Source organism: Apium graveolens, chromosome 3 (genome assembly GCF_009905375.1).
Source record: "Apium graveolens cultivar Ventura chromosome 3, ASM990537v1, whole genome shotgun sequence".
Classification (NCBI taxonomy): Eukaryota; Viridiplantae; Streptophyta; class Magnoliopsida; order Apiales; family Apiaceae; genus Apium; species Apium graveolens.
Window position 1 is genome coordinate 81,043,697 of NC_133649.1, and position 18,507 is coordinate 81,062,203.

Consider the following 18,507-nt stretch of genomic DNA (forward strand, 5'->3'; position numbering starts at 1 on the left):
TCCATTCAATTATATCCACTTATTTCTTCTACTACACCCACACTGTATATACTAAATATTGATTGAGCCCATCAATTTACTCATTATTCTTATTTTTTCTCACTAAATTACATATTTTCTTAATCTTTATATCCAAACAATTTGTATCCAAATTAATATGACGGAGGGAATACAAGACAAAAAGGGGCAACTGATAAGGAAATCTACCATATCTGGACCGCGAAATCTATTTCAGTAGAGCTTATGCCCGAATCCACCAAGTAATCTTGGCTGAGAGTCCAATAGACTCATAATTCATTCCTTATGCACTAGTTGACCGTGGCACAGGCTGAAATTAAAATATAAATATTAGTTAAGGATTATGAAAATTATTTCTAAATTATAATTAAAGTAAATAATAAATAAAATTATAAAATTATTGCATTTTTTTTAAAATTATATATAGTTTTCATTAACTCAAATCTTAGGAGAATAACAAACTCAATGTTATTATGTCTCTGTTGTCCTAAAAGACCTAAAACAGATTCTATTTTATTATTTTAATTAAAAAAATCCTACGAAAAATAAAATATTATAATTTATAATATGATTCTAACAATCTATATTTGGTTAAAAAACAACATCTACATGAAATAGTAATCTAGGACTGAAATCAAAATTCAGGGTAATTGTACTAAGATGAAATCAAGTACTATATCAATAAATAATTTAGAGTCCTATGGAAATACAATTGTAATCATAATACGGTTTGAACAAATTTATTATTTTCTAGGGGTGATATCAAAATAGTCTATAATATCCATATCATTTTATTAAAATGAAACTCCACCAACAAATTTAAAAATTCTAAATTAAAATAATCCAATTTACTTGATCGTGGTTTATATTTTTTGGAAACAATTTAGTTGGGCAAATTTGTTAGGCCTCAATGATACTATAGAAGGGGGTTGAATATAGTATCTACAATCAATTCGATTATAAATACAAGTACGTAACATAAAACAAGTTTATTCAATATATCAAACTCTGTTACAGTAGGTTTAGTCTACTCTCTCAGTGATGTATGATATCACTAAGAGCTGCTAGGGTTACAATGAATTATACTCTCGTGAATGATAACACTTATAGTGTAAACCCTAATCTGTGTTTATATACTACACAGTTACAAGATATCTCCTAATTGATATGATATGTTCTGTTTCCTAAAATACATCAATCAGAGATTATCTACTGTAGTCCTTTAGCTGTACAACTCTTCAAGCATACCTTCTTTTGTTTAATCTAGATCCTCTCCTGTAAATCAGCTACTTTTCATTCCTGAAGTGTATCCGCACTTAAGTTCTGATGTAAGTCCATATGGCTTAAGTTCTGATAACTTCCTGTCTTCAGTAAGTTCTGATTTCGAGTTAAGTTCTGATAGTAAGTTCTGAAACTAAACAAATCAGATGAGACATGACATCACAAATATATCTAACAATCTCCCCCAACTTATAAATTATAAAAATATACAAGTTTATAGATTTGATGATGTCAAAAACATTTAAGTACAAATGCAATGAGAGTTTATATGCACAACTAAATACAACTTACAGTCCATGCAGCTTTTACCAAATTCACTGAATCAGCCTGAATTCATAATGATTCCTTACAAAGTTTGATACCAGCTTGGTCTCTGCATTTCTTTTAACTTCAAGTAACTGAGCTTTGACTTGCTGAAGTTCTTCATCTTCAGTATCACTAATCTGATATATGGCAGCTCTGAGTGCAGAAATTGGATTTCTTTCAAGTCCATCTCCCAGTCTGATTACCCTTGGATGTGTAGAATCTTCATTATAGCATAAGCATCTTTCTTTCAGAATTACTTCTACCTTAGCAGAATTCTTCCTCATTGGAATTTCTCTTCCATCATCCTCAGTCATCATTGGAGTATAATCTGTCATTCTTGCACCAGAAATTCTGAGTAAATCTTTTATTCTCTTCAGAATAAATTCTAACCATTTCCTGGTAACATCAGAATTTACCTGCAGTAGATAATGAATATATTGGAGCTCTTTGACAGATTTCTTCAGCATATCAGATTCAGATAATCTATAAGTTCTGCCATCAATCAGAAACAAGATCAATTTCTCTTTTTCTTCATAATCATCATGAGTATCCATCACTACTTGAGCAGAAAACACTTTGTCAAGGTGCTTCTGTGTGATCTCTTCATGTGGCTTATCAGTCAATGTGAATGGATCTCTAACATCAACTTCTATCCCGATCTGGAATTTCTCTCTGTCAGAACCTAATCCAGAAGTATCTCTAACTTGCTTGGCTTTTACCCCAAATGTTGCAAGTTGATTCAACATCTGATTTGTCTTAGGCTGAAATGGAATAGACTTATTCCATAACAGCTTCTTCTTGTCTTCTAATGTTAAGCTGTCTATGTCAACTTGAGCAGTGTCAGAGGTTGATGTCTTGATAAATTGGTCAAGATTTGCAGTTTCATCTGTAGCTTGCTGTTCTGAAATATCTTCAGGATTTATTAAGTTCTGAACTTCTTCACTCTGAACAACTTGAGCTATGTCAGAGGTTGTCTTAGATTCTTCTGTCATCATCTTTCTCTTCAGAGTTTCAACTGTTTCATCTTCAACAGCATCATCATCAAAGACTTGAACCATCTTACACACAGGATCCATCAGAATTTGAGGAATCTTCATCTTCTGTTTCTTGACTGTCTCCCCAACTTTTCCTTTTCCCTTGTCTTTGGGATCAGTAGTAGTTTGAGATCTAATCCTTGATCTAAGAATCTATGTGGCAGATCTTTCTCTTATCACAATCCCCTTTTATTTTGGCCTTGGTGGCTTTTTAGCATCAGAAGCTTTTGACTTGGGTTTGCTCTTCTCAGCAGCAAATTTAGCTTCTTATTCTCTTAATTCCTCTAAATCCACTCCTGGATTATCCTTAAGAAATAGTCTCTTGGCCAATTCTTTATCAACAGATTGAATTTTGGGATCTTTGTAGAAGAATGTTGCTTTCTTTCCTTTAAATTTCAAAGTCTGCAAAAACTTCTGTGACTCTTGGCTTCCAGCTTGGACTATCACATCAAAAGTAGTTGTCAGAACTTGATCATCAGTATTTGAAGTATCAGCATTTGTGATCAACAGAGGAACATCCTGGTCTGTTGGCTTCTTTCCTTCCTTATTCCTCCCTTGCATAGCAGATCTATCAGAGTTCTTGCTACCAGACATTCTCTGATGAGAACTTGTCTGTTGAGTGAGAATTCTGCTCAGCTGCTTCCCTTGACTTTGACCTCTACTCTTTTCAGAGTTTCCCTGATCATCTCCATGATCATCTTTTTTCTTCAGTGTTTGGCTTGGTGAGCATTTGGACTTAACTACCTTCTCCCCCTTTTTGGCATCATCTGTCAGGAGTAGAGAAAGAAAGAGTTCCACTGAAGATTAGATCTCATTTAACTGAGTCTGTTGAGCAGCTTGATTTTGTAATACCTCATCCAGTTGGGCCTGCTGCTTGGTTTGAACAAGCTCAATAGCATCCACTTTTTTCTTGAATTGGTCTGATAAACCTCTTCTTGTCTAGTTTTTGCATCATGGATAGCTTATCAGCTGTTTCCTGAAGTTTATCTACCTTTGCATGAGTCTTGGAGTGTTGACCTTGTAGAGTTCTTATACTGAGAGCAGTGACCTTTACTTGATGCTTGAAGTCAGAACTTGTCAGCAACTCATCAGCTTTTGATACATGTTCTGTCAGAACATGTCGGCCGGGAATAAAATCAGTATCATTCCATTTATGTATCCACTCAGCCCCTCTAAAGGTTTCCTCCCATGGAACTGGAGCAGCCTCTTCCTCAAAATGGAATAATGCCTCCTTTCCTGTAGGCACCTCTTCCTCAAAATGCTTGGTTTGAACAAGCTCAATAGCATCCACTTTTTCTTGAATTGATCTGATAAACCTCTTCTTGTCTAGTTTTTGCATCATGGATAGCTTATCAGCTGTTTCTGAAGTTTATCAACCTTTGCATGAGTCTTGGAGTGTTGACCTTGTAAAGTTCTTGTACCGAGAGCAGTGACCTTTAGTTGATGCTTGAAGTCAGAACTTGTCAGCAACTGATCAACTTTTGATACATGTTCTGTCAGAACATGTTGGCTGGGAATAAAATTAGTATCATTCCATTTATGTATCCACTCATCCCCTCTAAAGCTTTCCTCCCATGGAAGTGGAGCAACCTCTTCCTCAAAATAGAATAATGCCTCCTTTCCTGTAGGCATTGGAGTGTTTATTGGAGCTGACTCTCCAGAACTTGCTAGAATCTCCTCATCTTCAGATAACACCAAGGTGTGTGTGGATGTAGGAGACTCTGAAGCAGTTGCAGCTTTGTCTAAATTTTGATCTTCAGTTCCAAGATCAAGAATTGGAGTTGGTATCTCAGCCTGTAAAATTGGAGAAGTAACATGAGTTGGCTGTTTTATAGTTGGAGCTTCCAGATATAGAACAGTACGTATATTCAAATTATGAATATCTATTTCAGGACTTGTCTCTTGTTCTTCAACATCATCTGTAGCTTTGATTTTAGAGTGAGGTGGAGAAATCACAGATTCTTGTATAGGTTCTGATCTGTGGACATCAGGAATTTCAGATTACTGAATCAGAACTTCTTCAGCTGCTGGCATGGCTTCAATTACAATAGGTTCTGATCAGATCAAAGATTCCTGATCTTCTTCCTCAGCATCTTTAGCTTCCTCAGATTGAGTTTGTGCAATATGCACACCTGCTCTCACCTTCCTGAATTTTGATTTTCTAGATGGAGGGGCGACATGATCTGTATCAGAATGTGAAGACCTCTTTCTTTTTTGAATGACAGAAGCTTCAGCTGCTTTCTCCTTATGAAGAGTTGACTCTTCAGCTTCTTCTGTCACAGGTTCTGATGCAGGAACCTGGACCTGTTCTTCCTCATCTGATTCATCTCTCAGAATCAGCCTTCTCTTTCTCCTTGGTGAAGATTGAGGAAAATATTTAGCTCTTGAGGTTTTGGGTCTGAAGGATGTGTCAGATTTTACAACTGGCACCTTTTGAAAAGTACCAGAGGTTGGTTTGGTTTTGAATTTGGGTCTGAACTATGAAGTGCTGACAACAGGTGCTGATGTTGGTGGTTGTGAGGTAGACTGTGGTTGTTGAGTAGTGGATGGTTGTGATGGTGCTACATCAAGGAATATGGTTGTGTAAGTGTCTGGGATAATGTTGACTAAGAACTGTTTGACATATTGGGGTATTTGGAGAGGTCTTAGTACTTCCTTCTTGTTATCAGCAGATAACAAGTCAGTAAATGCCCTTTTATGTAACTTAAAAGGTTCCATTAGGTCACTGAATACTTGTGGCTTATTAGAACAACAATAACTATAAATTAATTGACAGAACCTAGAAAAATATACTACATTTGCATCTTCCTTCATTCTGTCACCAATATAGCCTAACACAGTAGATGCATAATCAAAATGAGTCTGATTAAGAAGTGCATACCCTATTTGTTGACTCATGATTGGAATGGCATCAAAATTGGAGCATTTGTTAGCAAAAGTCTTTGTGATACAATCAAAGAAGAAGCTCCATTCCCTCCTGATATAAGGCCTCTTCAACTGTCCTAGCTTGGACAAGCTTTTCTCATATCCCAAGCTTGCCATCATGTTCTGAAGAACAGATTCTCCAGGTGCTGAGTTGTAAGTGCAGTTTTCAGGCAGATGAAGAGCCTGCCTCACTGTAGTAACAGTTACCATGTTAGATATATTTGATAATGTCATGTCTAATATGATTTATGTTTAGTTTTCAGATCTTACTTAAACAGGACAAATCAGTACTTAACTGAAATCAGCACTTATACTGAAGTCAGAACTTAAGTCATCAGTACTTAATGTTCAGGAGATATTTATCAGAAGATAATATCAGGACTTAAAGGAAACGTTCAGATAGGGGAGGGCGGCTGATTGAAAGGAAAAGAAGATCAAGACAAACGTAAGAAGAGATATGCATGAAGAAGGAATTATATGAAGAATAGAATACTTGGAAGAAAAGATATCTGATTGATATATTTTAGGAAGCATAATTATATTCCATATCAATTAGTGATTATCTTGTAACTGTGTAGTATATAAACACAGATATAGGGTTTATACTATAAGTGTTATCATTATCAAGAAGATTATTCATTGTAACCCTAGCAGCTCTCGTGATATTTGTTCATCACTGAGAGAGGACAGTTCCATACTGTAACAGAGTTTATTGTTTTGAATAAAGTTTATTTTCTGTTACTTGAGTTATTAGAGTTCGATTTGATTGTGCTATACACTGTATTCACCCCCCTCTATAGTGTGTGTGACCTAACAAGTGGTATCAGAGCCTATCTATTAACACACAAACAGTTTAAGATCAAAAAACAATCATGTCTGAAGTAGAAACTCCAACTAAGCCCACCAAAACTGAAGAACCTCCAAAGACACAAATCCATAGCCGATATGAGGCTATTAGAGTTCCCATATTGAGACCATCTGAATATCCCATATGGAAGGTGAGGATGACTATGTTTCTGGAAGCTACAGATCCAGAATATCTTGATAGAATCAAGGAAGGGCCTCACAAACCAACTAAGCTCGCTGTTGCAGTTGCAGGTGAAGCAGCAAAGTCAGTACCAAAGGAGAAGAGTGACTACACTGCTGAAGATATCACATCAATTGCTAAGGATGCTAAGGTACGACACTTACTGCATAGTGCCATTTATAATGTAATGTCAAACAGGGTAATAAACTGCAAGACTACAAAGGAGATATGGGATGCCTTGGAAACAAGATGTCAGGAAACTGATACGATTAAGAAGAACAGGAAGACAATACTCACTCAAGAGTATGAACACTTTGACTCAAAGGCTAATGAGTCATTGACTGATTTATATGATAGATTTGTCAAACTCTTGAATGATTTGTCACTGGTTGATAAGGAGTATGATCTTGAAGATTCAAACCTTAAATTCATGTTGGCTCTTCCTGAAAGCTGGGATTTGAAGGCAACAACAATAAGAGACAACTATAATCTTGATGAAACAACTCTTGATGAAATTTATGGGATGCTCAAGACTCATGAACTTGAGATGGAACAAAGAAGCAAGAGGAAAGGAGGAAAGTATAGGACAGTTGCTCTTAAGGCTGAAGAAGAATCCCCCAAGGCAGCCACCTCAAGGAAAGGCAAGGGTAAAGCGTTCTTCACAAAGTCTGATACTGAGTCATCAAGTTCTGATAGTGATGATGACTCAGAATCTGAAAGCTTGCCTAAGACGGATGCTGATGAAGAGATGATGAAGCTGTGTTCCCTTATGGTGAAAGAAATCACAAAGATTGCATACAGGAAGTTCAGGAAGGGAAAGAAGTTTTCCAGGAAAGGTGCAAGTTCTGATAAGAAGAATTTCAGAAAATCTGAGGGCAAAGGAGGAAAGTCTGACAGAGGAGATTATACAAATGTCAAATGCTACAACTGTGGTGAGAAAGTCCATATATCTCCTGATTGCAAAAAAGTGAAGAGTGATAAAGGCAAGGCTCTTGTCACAAAGAACAAAAGCTGGACAGACACCTCAGATTCTGAAAGTGAGGAGAATTATGTCTTGATGGCAAATACTGATATGGCAAGTGCTGAAAGCAGTTCTGAAGCTGCTGAGTTAAAGGTACCTCAAACTACTTATGCCTTTCATACTGATGATATTAATGAGTTGATAAGATATCTTAAAACCATGTTCATTAGCTATAGAGATCAAACTTTAACATGTGAAAGATTAACTTCTGAAAATCTTGCTTGCAAAAAGAGGAATGATTATTTAGAAAAAGAGTTAGTCATGTTCCATCAAACTCAGAAAGATAGAGATAATGCTTTCTATGATAGGGATGAAGTGCTTAAAATAAATGAATCTCTAAAAGCTGAGTTAGAAAAGGAAAGAGAGATTATAAGGACTTGGACTAACTCTGGCAGAACAACTCAGAATTTGTTAAGTAGTGAAAACTGGAAAGAGGGCTTAGGTTATGGAGATGATAAGAATGATAAAGGAACTGTAGAAATTAAGCCTATAGTTGTTAAACAAAAGCCAAAGTTAAAACCTGTTAAGTTTGTAGCTGTAAAGTCTGATACTGAGAAATCAGAAGTTAAAAAGGAATTAACTTCTGACAAACTAAAACAAGAAAGAACAACTGAAGTAAACATAGGCTTAATGACAAAGAAGCAGCTTAAGCATAAGCTGAAAGAAGTTAAGAATGCAAACAAGGTAAAATCACCTAGGAAAAATAGGAATGGAAAGGAAGGTGTGAATAAAAACAATGATTATAAGCCTGTTCCTGATGCTCCTAGAAAAATATGTCATAACTGTGGAAGTTCTAACCATCTGGCTTCTTTTTGCAGGAAGAATAAGAACATAAACTCCTTACCTTCAAAGTCAGGAGTTAAGAGTCAATCTGTTAGATATAAGCCACTAAATCCTTGTTTTCATTGTTGTAGTTTATGGCATTCCATTTATACTTGTAAGGAATATCATAGTCTGTACTATGATTATTATCAAATAAAACCTTCTTTAAAGAAAGTTAGCATTGTTCCTTCTAGTGTAAGTTCTGATCAAAGTCCGATAGTGTAAATTCTGATAAGAAAAATGTTAACATAAACTATGATGCTAAATCCGCTGTAAATGTTAACAAACTTAATAAGGCCAAAGGATCCAAGCAAGTATGGGTCCTTAAAACTAATCATTAGTGGTCTTTATGATTGCAGGGCAACAGGAGAAACATCCTAGTTCTGGACAGTGGATGTTCAGGACATATGACTGGAAATAAAGCCCTGCTATCAGACTTTGTGGAGAAGGCTGGCCCAAGTGTTTCTTATGGAGATGACAACATTGGAAAACGTTGGGATATGGCAATATCAATCTTGGGAATGTCATCATTAAAGAAGTAGCTCTGGTCTCAGGACTTAAACACAATCTGTTGAGTGTTAGTCAAATCTGTGACAGAGGTTATCATGTGGATTTCTTTGAAGAACACTGTGAAGTTATTAGTAAATCTACAGGCTAAGCTGTTCTGAAAGGATACAGGCATGGTAACATCTATGAAGCCAAGCTTTCAACAAGTACTGATGGTTCTGCAATCTGTCTGATGAGTAGAGCATCAATTGAAGAAAGCTGGAATTGGCACAAGAAACTCTCTCATTTAAATTTCAACAATATAAATGAACTAGTCAAGAAAGATCTTGTGAGAGGACTGCCAAAGTCAGTATTTGCTCCAGATGGCCTTTGTGATTCTTGTCAGAAGGCTAAACAAAGGAAATCCTCATTCAAGAGCAAGACTGAATCATCAATTCTTGAGCCTTATCACCTACTACATGTTGATCTATTTGGTCCAGTAAATGTCATGTCTATTGCAAAGAAGAAATATGCTATGGTCATAGTGGATGAGTTCACCAGATACACATGGGTGTATTTCTTGCACACAAAAAGTGAAACTGCATCTCTCTTGATTGATCATATCAGGCAACTGGATAAATTGGTCAAAGATTCTGTGAAGATAATAAGAAGTGATAATGGCACTGAGTTCAAGAATTTGATAATGGAAGAATTCTACAAAAACCATGGAATCAAGCAGGAATTTTCTGCTCCTGGAACTCCACAGCAAAATGGAGTTGTTGAAAGAAAGAATATAACTCTCATTGAAGCTGCACGTACAATGCTTGATGAAGCAAAGCTTCCAACCTATTTCTGGGCTGAAGCTGTGCAGACTGCTTGTTTTACTCAGAATGCAACACTCATTAACAAGCAAGGAAAGACACCATATGAGATGGTGAAGAAAAAGAAGCCAAATCTGAAGTATTTTCATGTATTTGGATGCAAATGTTTTGTTCTTAAGACTCACCCTGAACAGCTATCCAAATTTGATCTAAAAGCTGATGAAGGAATCTTTGTTGGATATCCACTTTCCACAAAAGCCTTCAGAGTCTATAACTTGAGAACAAGAGTGGTCATGGAATCTATTAATGTCTCTTTTGATGATAAGAAGATTACTGGACTTGAAGATTTCAATGATCATGATCAGCTGAGATTTGAAAATAAAGACTTAAATTCTGATATTGAAAATCCTGACAGTCTAAATCCTGATACTGCAAACCCTGATGGATTAAACTCTGATGTTATTGAAACTGTGGTGACTACGCCAAAGGAAGATGCACCTATGCAGGGGGAGCATACTCAAGATACAACCACCTCTCAAGAAGCATCAGAACATACAACTGGTTCTTCAAGTTCTGATAGTTCTGAAAACTTAAATCTTGAAGAATCCAACTCAGAGAGCATAGTTTCAGGGGGAGCATCAGAAAATGTTGATGAAGATAGCATGGATCATGGGGGAGCATCCAGTTCTAGAGAAAACCTTCCATCTGCAAGGAAGTGGACTAAATCACATACACCTGACTTAATATGCAGGTGTCAGAACTAGAACAACTACTTCAAGTGAATGTCTTTACAATTCTTTTCTTTCTCAGACTAAACCAAAGAAAGTGGAAGAAGCTCTTCAAGATGCTGATTGGGTGTAAGCAATGCAGGAAGAGTTAAATGAATTTGAAAGAAACAAAGTCTGGACCCTAGTGCCAAGACCAAAGAACATATCTGTTGTTGGTACAAAGTGGGTATTCAGAAACAAAACTGATATTGATGGCATAATTACAAGGAATAAGGCAAGGTTGGTTGCAAAAGGATATTCTCAACATGAGGGAATTGATTATGATGAAACATTTGCACCAGTTGCTAGATTGGAAGCCATAAGGATATTTTGTCTTATGTTGCTCATAAAAAGTTTACTGTCTTTCAAATGGATGTGAAAAGTGCTTTTCTCAATGGAGAATTGGAGGAAGAAGTATATGTTGAACAACCTCCAGGCTTTGTAAATCCCAAATATCCTAATCATGTCTACAGGCTTGATAAATCACTTTATGGTCTTAAGCAAGCTCTAAGAGCATGGTATGAGACTTTAGCTCAGTTTCTTCTAGAAAGTGGATTTAACAGAGGAACTATAGACAAAATACTGTTCTACCTCAACCATGGAAAGGACTTACTTCTGGTTCAGATATATGTTGATGATATCATCTTTGGTTCTACAAATGACAGACTTTGCACGAAGTTTGCCAAACTGATGCAGTTAAGATATCAAATGAGTATGATGGGGGAACTTAGCTATTTTCTGGGCCTTCAAGTCAAGCAGAATGAAGAAGGCACTTTTATTTGTCAAACCAAGTACACCAGAAATTTGCTGAAGAAATTTGGAATGCAAGATTGTTCAAGTGCATCCACTTCCATGGCCACTGCAACAAAACTGGATAAGGATACTGGTAAATCAGTAGATATTATTGATTACAGAGGTATGATTGTCTCTCTACTCTATCTAACTGCTAGTAGACCTGATATCATGTATGCTACCTGTCTTTGTGCAAGATTTCAAGCAGATCCAAGAGAACCTCACTTAACAGCTGTGAAAAGAATTTTCAAGTATCTTAAGGGAACAGCTGATCTGGGATTGTGGTATCCCAGAGAATCAGATTTTAAACTAATAGGTTACTCAGATGCAGATTTTGCAGGTTGCAAAATTGACAGGAAAAGCACAAGTGGAAGCTGCCAATTTCTTGGAGGCATATTAATTTCTTGGTTTAGCAAGAAACAAAAGTCAATTTCCACATCAACTGCAGAAGCGGAATACATTGCTGCAGGAAGCTGTTATGCACAGATTCTTTGGATGAAGAATCAGTTACTGGATTATGGGTTAACATATTTTAAAATCCCTATTTACTGTGATAATCAAAGTGCTATTACTATGACAGGTAATCCAGTTCAACACTCAATGACAAAGCATATCAGCATTAGGTACCACTTCATAAGGGAACATGTGGATGAAGGTACAGTAGAATTGCACTTTGTTCCAACAGATCAACAACTAGCAGATATCTTCACAAAACCACTGTGTGAAGCTACTTTTACAAGATTGGTAAATGAACTTGGAATGGTTTCAGGTTCTTTCTCTAAATCTTCTTAGCTTTTGTTCTGATGCATCAGACTTTATGATCAGTATTTACAGAAATTACTCTCTTTGTGTATTCTGTGCTTAATTGAAAATTGCTTAAGTACTGATTGTTGTTTGATGTGAATTTCTAAACTCTGATAGTGAACTGACTGTTTCTGTGGCTTTTCAATCCTATGAGGATAACTGTGCTAGATGCTGACCTAGTAGTCTTTAACATACTAGAGATCCCATGTTAGAAGTAATTATTTATGTGGAAATATATTGACACAAGCAAATTCTGATATTGAGCTTAGTCACGTTTAATTTGTCTATCTTATTACTAAGTCAAAAACTAGAATAATGTTTCTCATCTGTTAAGTTCTGATGTTAGTAAATCTGATGGATGTACTAAGTGCTGATAAACCTCACTCATCAAAAGAAAAAGTAAAAGAAACAAGGAATAAAAATCAGGTACTCCTTTGAGATCTAGAGTAAAAATGTGGAAGGGACGACCCAAGTGCATTGCTGGTATTAAGTAATATGCATCAGAAAAGCAAATAATTATTTTTCTTGGTGACTTTTCACACTCTATGATTACTGGAGAAATACACTGATAAAAGAATAAATTCTGATAAGCTGTCGTGACTCACTTACACTGAGAAGCCATTGTAAAATGAAATTTCAAAAGATGCATAAAATAAGCACAAAACAGTTGAGGTGGACTCGTGCATGAACTCATTCAAAAGTAAACTTCAGAATAATGACATATTTTTAGTAAAGTTCTTAGTTATGCCTTATTTCTAAGATGTACTGAAGTGAATCAGACTTTACTCTTTGTCTAATATTTTGCTTAATGCACACACTTACGCTCCTTATGAATGATGAAAATTAATGTGGCGTTCAATATTATTTTAGATGACAGTTTATGTGTCAGATTTCATAAATTCTGAGGACAAGTTCTGATAAATAAGTTCTGAAGAACCGAAATCAGAATTTGTGTGAAGAATCACAGAGATAGGCTTTCATTTTTCGAGTTAAGAAATCATGTTCTGATGACTGTTAAGTTCTGATATAAGTCTAAGTGCTGATATTAAATTCTGATCCTCTATATGACTTATTTGTGCTTAAAATCTGAAACAGTCTTATTTTAAATCAGAATATGTACGGGTGAGATATTAACAGTTAATACAATTAGGGTTAGTGGAACACGTACATGCACAGTAATATTTACTTGTTTCTTGTGCGCATTAAACCCTGTTTTACACTTCCAATGACTGTTTTTATTCTTCCCAGTCTAGGGAGACGAGGTAGAATTATTTCTACCTGTCAGCATTAAATTTCCTTGCGTCTCCTGGCATTCTATTGCCTATATAAACCAACACCTCAAATCAGCCTACACATCAATTCTTTTCTAACATACTCACTCTCTTTTCCTTCATACCAACACAATTATGGTCAACTACAATATGTTTTTAAACTCTGAGACCTTTAACATGGAGTTGAGCTGTGAGGACTGGAAGTAGGAATGGCACGTAACTGTCATTCCTGATGAGATTTGGGACTCGGTTCCCCAAGAGGTTCTCACATACCTCCTGTTCTTTTACATGGACTACCATCGCCATCTGGAGCGATTGGAAGAAGAAAGGTTGGAAGCTCTCCGCCAACAAGAGCGAATCATTTGACTCGCTATTCTTTTTGTAGAGAGTCGGAAGAAGAAATAATTTGTTTTCTTCTTCCTGTTTTTCTTCATCGTCAGCTTTGTCCGGCTTCTTAGCCAAGGACAAAAGCTATTGATGTTGGAGTTTGTAGCTTAAGACAGTCTTGTAATGTTCTGATGTAAATTTCAATTTCATGAATGTATTCTCTAAATATATTTATGGAATTTTATATTTTTGCAAGATTTTGTCTCTGAGATGTTTTAAATTCTGCTGCATTTTTAAATCCTGATATATCCATATTCTGATGACCATTTTAATTACTGATATAAATTAAGTTAGTTCTGGTTTTAAAATATCAGTACTTATTTACTTGATTTTTTTTTGGTCATTCTCACACTTGAATATTTTTACAGAATATGGGTTTTGCAGTGAAAATGATTAAATAAGTGGGAACAGTTTAAATTTTGAATTAAAACTGACTTACCTCAATTAATGGGATTACTTGGTAAGTAAAACGGTTTTTCCTTGAAAATCTGCATGTGATAAGTAATGATTACTGTTTTCCCGTGCCCATTAACTATTCATTATTGCTGCATGTCTGACAGGTGTCCAACGGTTATTTTTTTAACCATGTATAAGTAAGAGAGAGAGAAGATTATACAATCTTTTATTTACTTTTACACTCTATCTCTCTTTCTTTACTTTTACTCTCTCTCATCTCCTGACGCTATTTTTCATACAGACATTTTGTCAAACACCTTACAGGCAAACTTATTTCGCAATTTTTCTCATGGCACCTAAGGATTTGATCATAGATGGAGCCAAGTTCGTTCCCAATAACTATGCTGCAATTCTAAATCATGATGAAGCTCCATCTGAGTTGCACTTTGTGCAAGATCTTCTTGCACACAGTGAAATTGGGTATGCATTGACCTAGCCACCAGTCTTTTCAAGCCAACAAGTTCTGACATTTTGGCGGACTGGGAATTTTGATAATGGTGGTGCTACTGGTACTCCCAACATTGTTTTTGAAGTCAATGATGTTGAACATGTGGTAACTCCTGGAACAGTTCGTAAAGCTCTACATTTACCAGAAGGCTGCATTTTCTCAATACCGGAGGAACCAGTTCTACAATAGATCATGGCCAATTTGGGGTATGAGAAGAGTTTGGCTAAGTTTGGACAGTTGAAATGAGCACATATCAGAAAGGAATGGAGCTTTTTCTTCGACTGCATCACTAAAGCCTTCGGGAATAAGTGTTCCAACTTTGATGCCATTCCAATAATGAGTCAGCACATCGAGTATGCTATTATTAACCAAACTCATTTTGATTTTGCAAGTGCTGTGCTAGGTTTTATAGGGGATAGGATGACATAGGATAGGAATGTTGTCTACTTTGCTAGATTCTGTCAGCTTATATATAATTTCTGTTGTGATGATGAACCCCAACCTACCACTGACTTATTTCCACCTTTTAAACTTGCAAAACGGGCTTTTAATGACTTGGTAAATGCTGACCTTAAGAAAACGGTGGTTAGACCTTTACAGATTCCTCAGTCTGTAAAACAGATCCTGGTAAATGCCGATCCTCAAACCTATAGATCTGTTTATCCTGTTGTACAACCTACCACCACATCCCAAACACCACAACAACCATCAGAACATACCACTCATACATCTATACCTCAATCCTCTATCAGAACACATCTCAAACCTTCACAGATAGCTCCACCTTCATCATCAGCACATACTGTGAATCCTTCATCTTCCAAGCCCAAGAGGACAAAGACTGTCCCTCAGACACCACAGAAGAGAAGGAAGATTGTTTTGAGAGATGAGTCTGATAGCGAGGAACAGGTTTCTGCATCAGAACCTGTTGTTAAAGAATCTGAGAAGGTCCCTTCTCAGAAGGATTCTGGAATTGGGGGATCTAAGCTTCTCAAAAGGCTTAGACGAATGACTTATGCTAAACCTCCCAAGGAATCCCTACCTTCAAAGAGATACAAGAAACAGAGAGCTAAAAGGCCAGCTTCAGATGATGAGGAAGCAGCAGCTAAGGAAGGAGATCAGGAATCTCTGATCTCAAAAGAACCAGAATTTGCTGAAGCTACTGCATCTCCCTCTCCATTGCCCACAACTCAGGAAGTTGCTACCGATAAGGCAAACACACCATCTGTGTCTCTTTTACATGAAACTGTATCTCCTGTAGACCCAGGCACAAGTGCTGAAATTGATATTCACAACCTGGTTGTGCCTGAGGTTCTCTACTTAGAAGCTCTAACAACAATTAATCCATCAACAACACCTTTTACTGATGCTACTCAAACTCCAGAATTATCTACAACACCTTCTCTGCATCTAGATGTTGATGATCAAAATATAGGTGAGCATCAGGATATGGCTGTTGATCAGAACTTGGAAACATATCAGCACTTAGAGGATGATGTTAAAGCCTCAATTGCTTCTCATACTGTTATTTTATCAGAAGATGCTGATTCTGTCCGTTCTGATGCTTCAAATGCTGATACTACTGGTGATGCTGCTACTAATGCAGATGCTGATGAAGCTGGTCCTTCAGGACATGCACCTCAACAAACTGTTCATAAATCTGAACTAGTTAAGAAGTTTGTTACAAGAGCAGCACCAGTACCTTGAAGTGAAACTCCTAGAGGACAGGAGTGGAATAAGGAATGGAACTCAGTTACCTTTGTTCCAGCTGACAAGATTCTTGCTGAGCACTTGGCAAAAGCTGATGAAATGTTAATTAATGATGATTTCAAGACACAGCTTCGAGTCACTGCATTGAGTACTAGACATCTTCAAGGTCTCCATTCAACAACTCATGCAGAGTTACATAAAATTCAGGAAGAATTGCTCAAGCAAGAAACAGTTAAGAAAATTGAAAAGAAAAAATTCTTCCAACCTACCTTTGATAGAGTTGCTTACATTGAGAAGACCCAAGAGAAGCAATAGTCTTAAATTGATGATATTTTGAAAAATCAAGCTTCTCAGCAATCTCAACTTGATGAAATCCAAGCCTCAGTGGAATTGCTTGTCTCTCTTCTCTTACCTGCTGATGCCAAAAAGGGGGAGAAAGTAATTAAGTCCAAATGCAAAACTGATCAGACACTGAAGGGGAAGGATGATGAAAAAGATGACCAGGGAAACTCTGGAATGGGTGGAGGTCATGGTCAAGGTAGAAGTTTCTCATCAAGAAGAGCTGAAATTACAAGTCACATGACAAGTTCTGATGCTGGAAAAAGAATTACTTCTGCTACTGGTAAAAGGATAAGTTCTGATGAACTTTTGGATCTTGATGAAGAAATATCAAGACAGCTATTTCTGAAAGAAAATCCAGGAATGGACTTTGAGAGTCTGATGGAAGAAGAAGCTAGACTTAAGTCAGAAAAAGTCAAATCTAAATCTGAAGCTTCTGTTGGTAAAAAGAAACTTCCAAAGGCCAAAGGCATTGTGATAAAAGAAAGAACAAATCCTGAAGCAACCAAGGCTAAATCACAATTGCAGATAGATCCAAGGTCCAAGGGCAAAGAGAAAGTTGGTGAACCTATCATGGTTTATGTGCCTCCTATGGATGAAGAAATTACTGTTGAAAATGCTGATCTTGCTCTGACTTCAAGAAAAATTTCTAAGACAACCTCTGACATGGCTCAAGTTGTTCAGAGTAAAGATATAGTTAGTTCTGATATCTCAAAGAAGCAAGTAACCTCTGACATAGCTCAAGTTAACTTGATATCAGAAGATAAATCAAAGGAAACCTCTGACATTGCTCATGTTAAACCTTCAAAGATACTCCTACCAGGATTCACCAAAGCCAAACATACTCAACCTTTGAAGACTGCTATAAGTGGTTTTGAAGCAAGAGTGGTTACTGGAAAGGAAACAAGAGATAAATCTGGATTGGGTAGTGCTGATGAAAGAAGAATACAGAACATAACCAATGATCCAACTTCCTTAAGTGAACCAGGTATTGGAGAAACTCCTGAAAGATTGAATCAACTAGAATCTGTACAGATGGTTTACCATACCTACTTGAAAGAACACATCTTGTTGTACTTCATGACAGATGGTAGGGTTTATCATATAAGGGAAAATGCCATTCCACTGAAGTATTTTGAAGAACTGGAACATGTATTATTCTTACTTCAAGTGAATGACAGAATAACAGAAAGTGCTGCAAACTATTTGAAGAGTCAAATTCAGAGACAAAAAAGGCTTTATTCTGTTAAGTCTGACAGCACATATCTTCCAAAGTATAGAGATCACAAGGGTGATATTGTTGAGATGAAGCCTAACTCTGCTAAGATTATAACTACCTTTCTGGGTTACAAGGCTGTGGAATTCAATCTTGAGTCTGACAAGGCGTATTTGATCAGACTGGATCAGGACATAAGGAAAGCTAAAATTAATGATCTCAGGGCTGCAATCTTTCAAACTGGTGAAGATTCTGCAGAACTTAAAGATGCTAAAAGGAGGATGATTGATGAACTCAGATATGCTGAGAGATGTTTATTAAAGAACTATCTCAGAACAACTCCTGACATCAGAGAGATCAGAAAGTGAAGCCAAGTCAAGATCTACAACTGCTCAAATTCTGATATGAATACAGACTGAAGTTGTTATCAGAAGTTAAAGTTGGTAAAACTTTAAGGACTGTAAGTTGTAGTTATCTAGTCAAATTCTCATTCATTTGTACTTAATGTTTTTGACATCATCAAATATATGTTAAACTTGTATATTATGCTAATTTACAAGTTGGGGGAGATTGTTA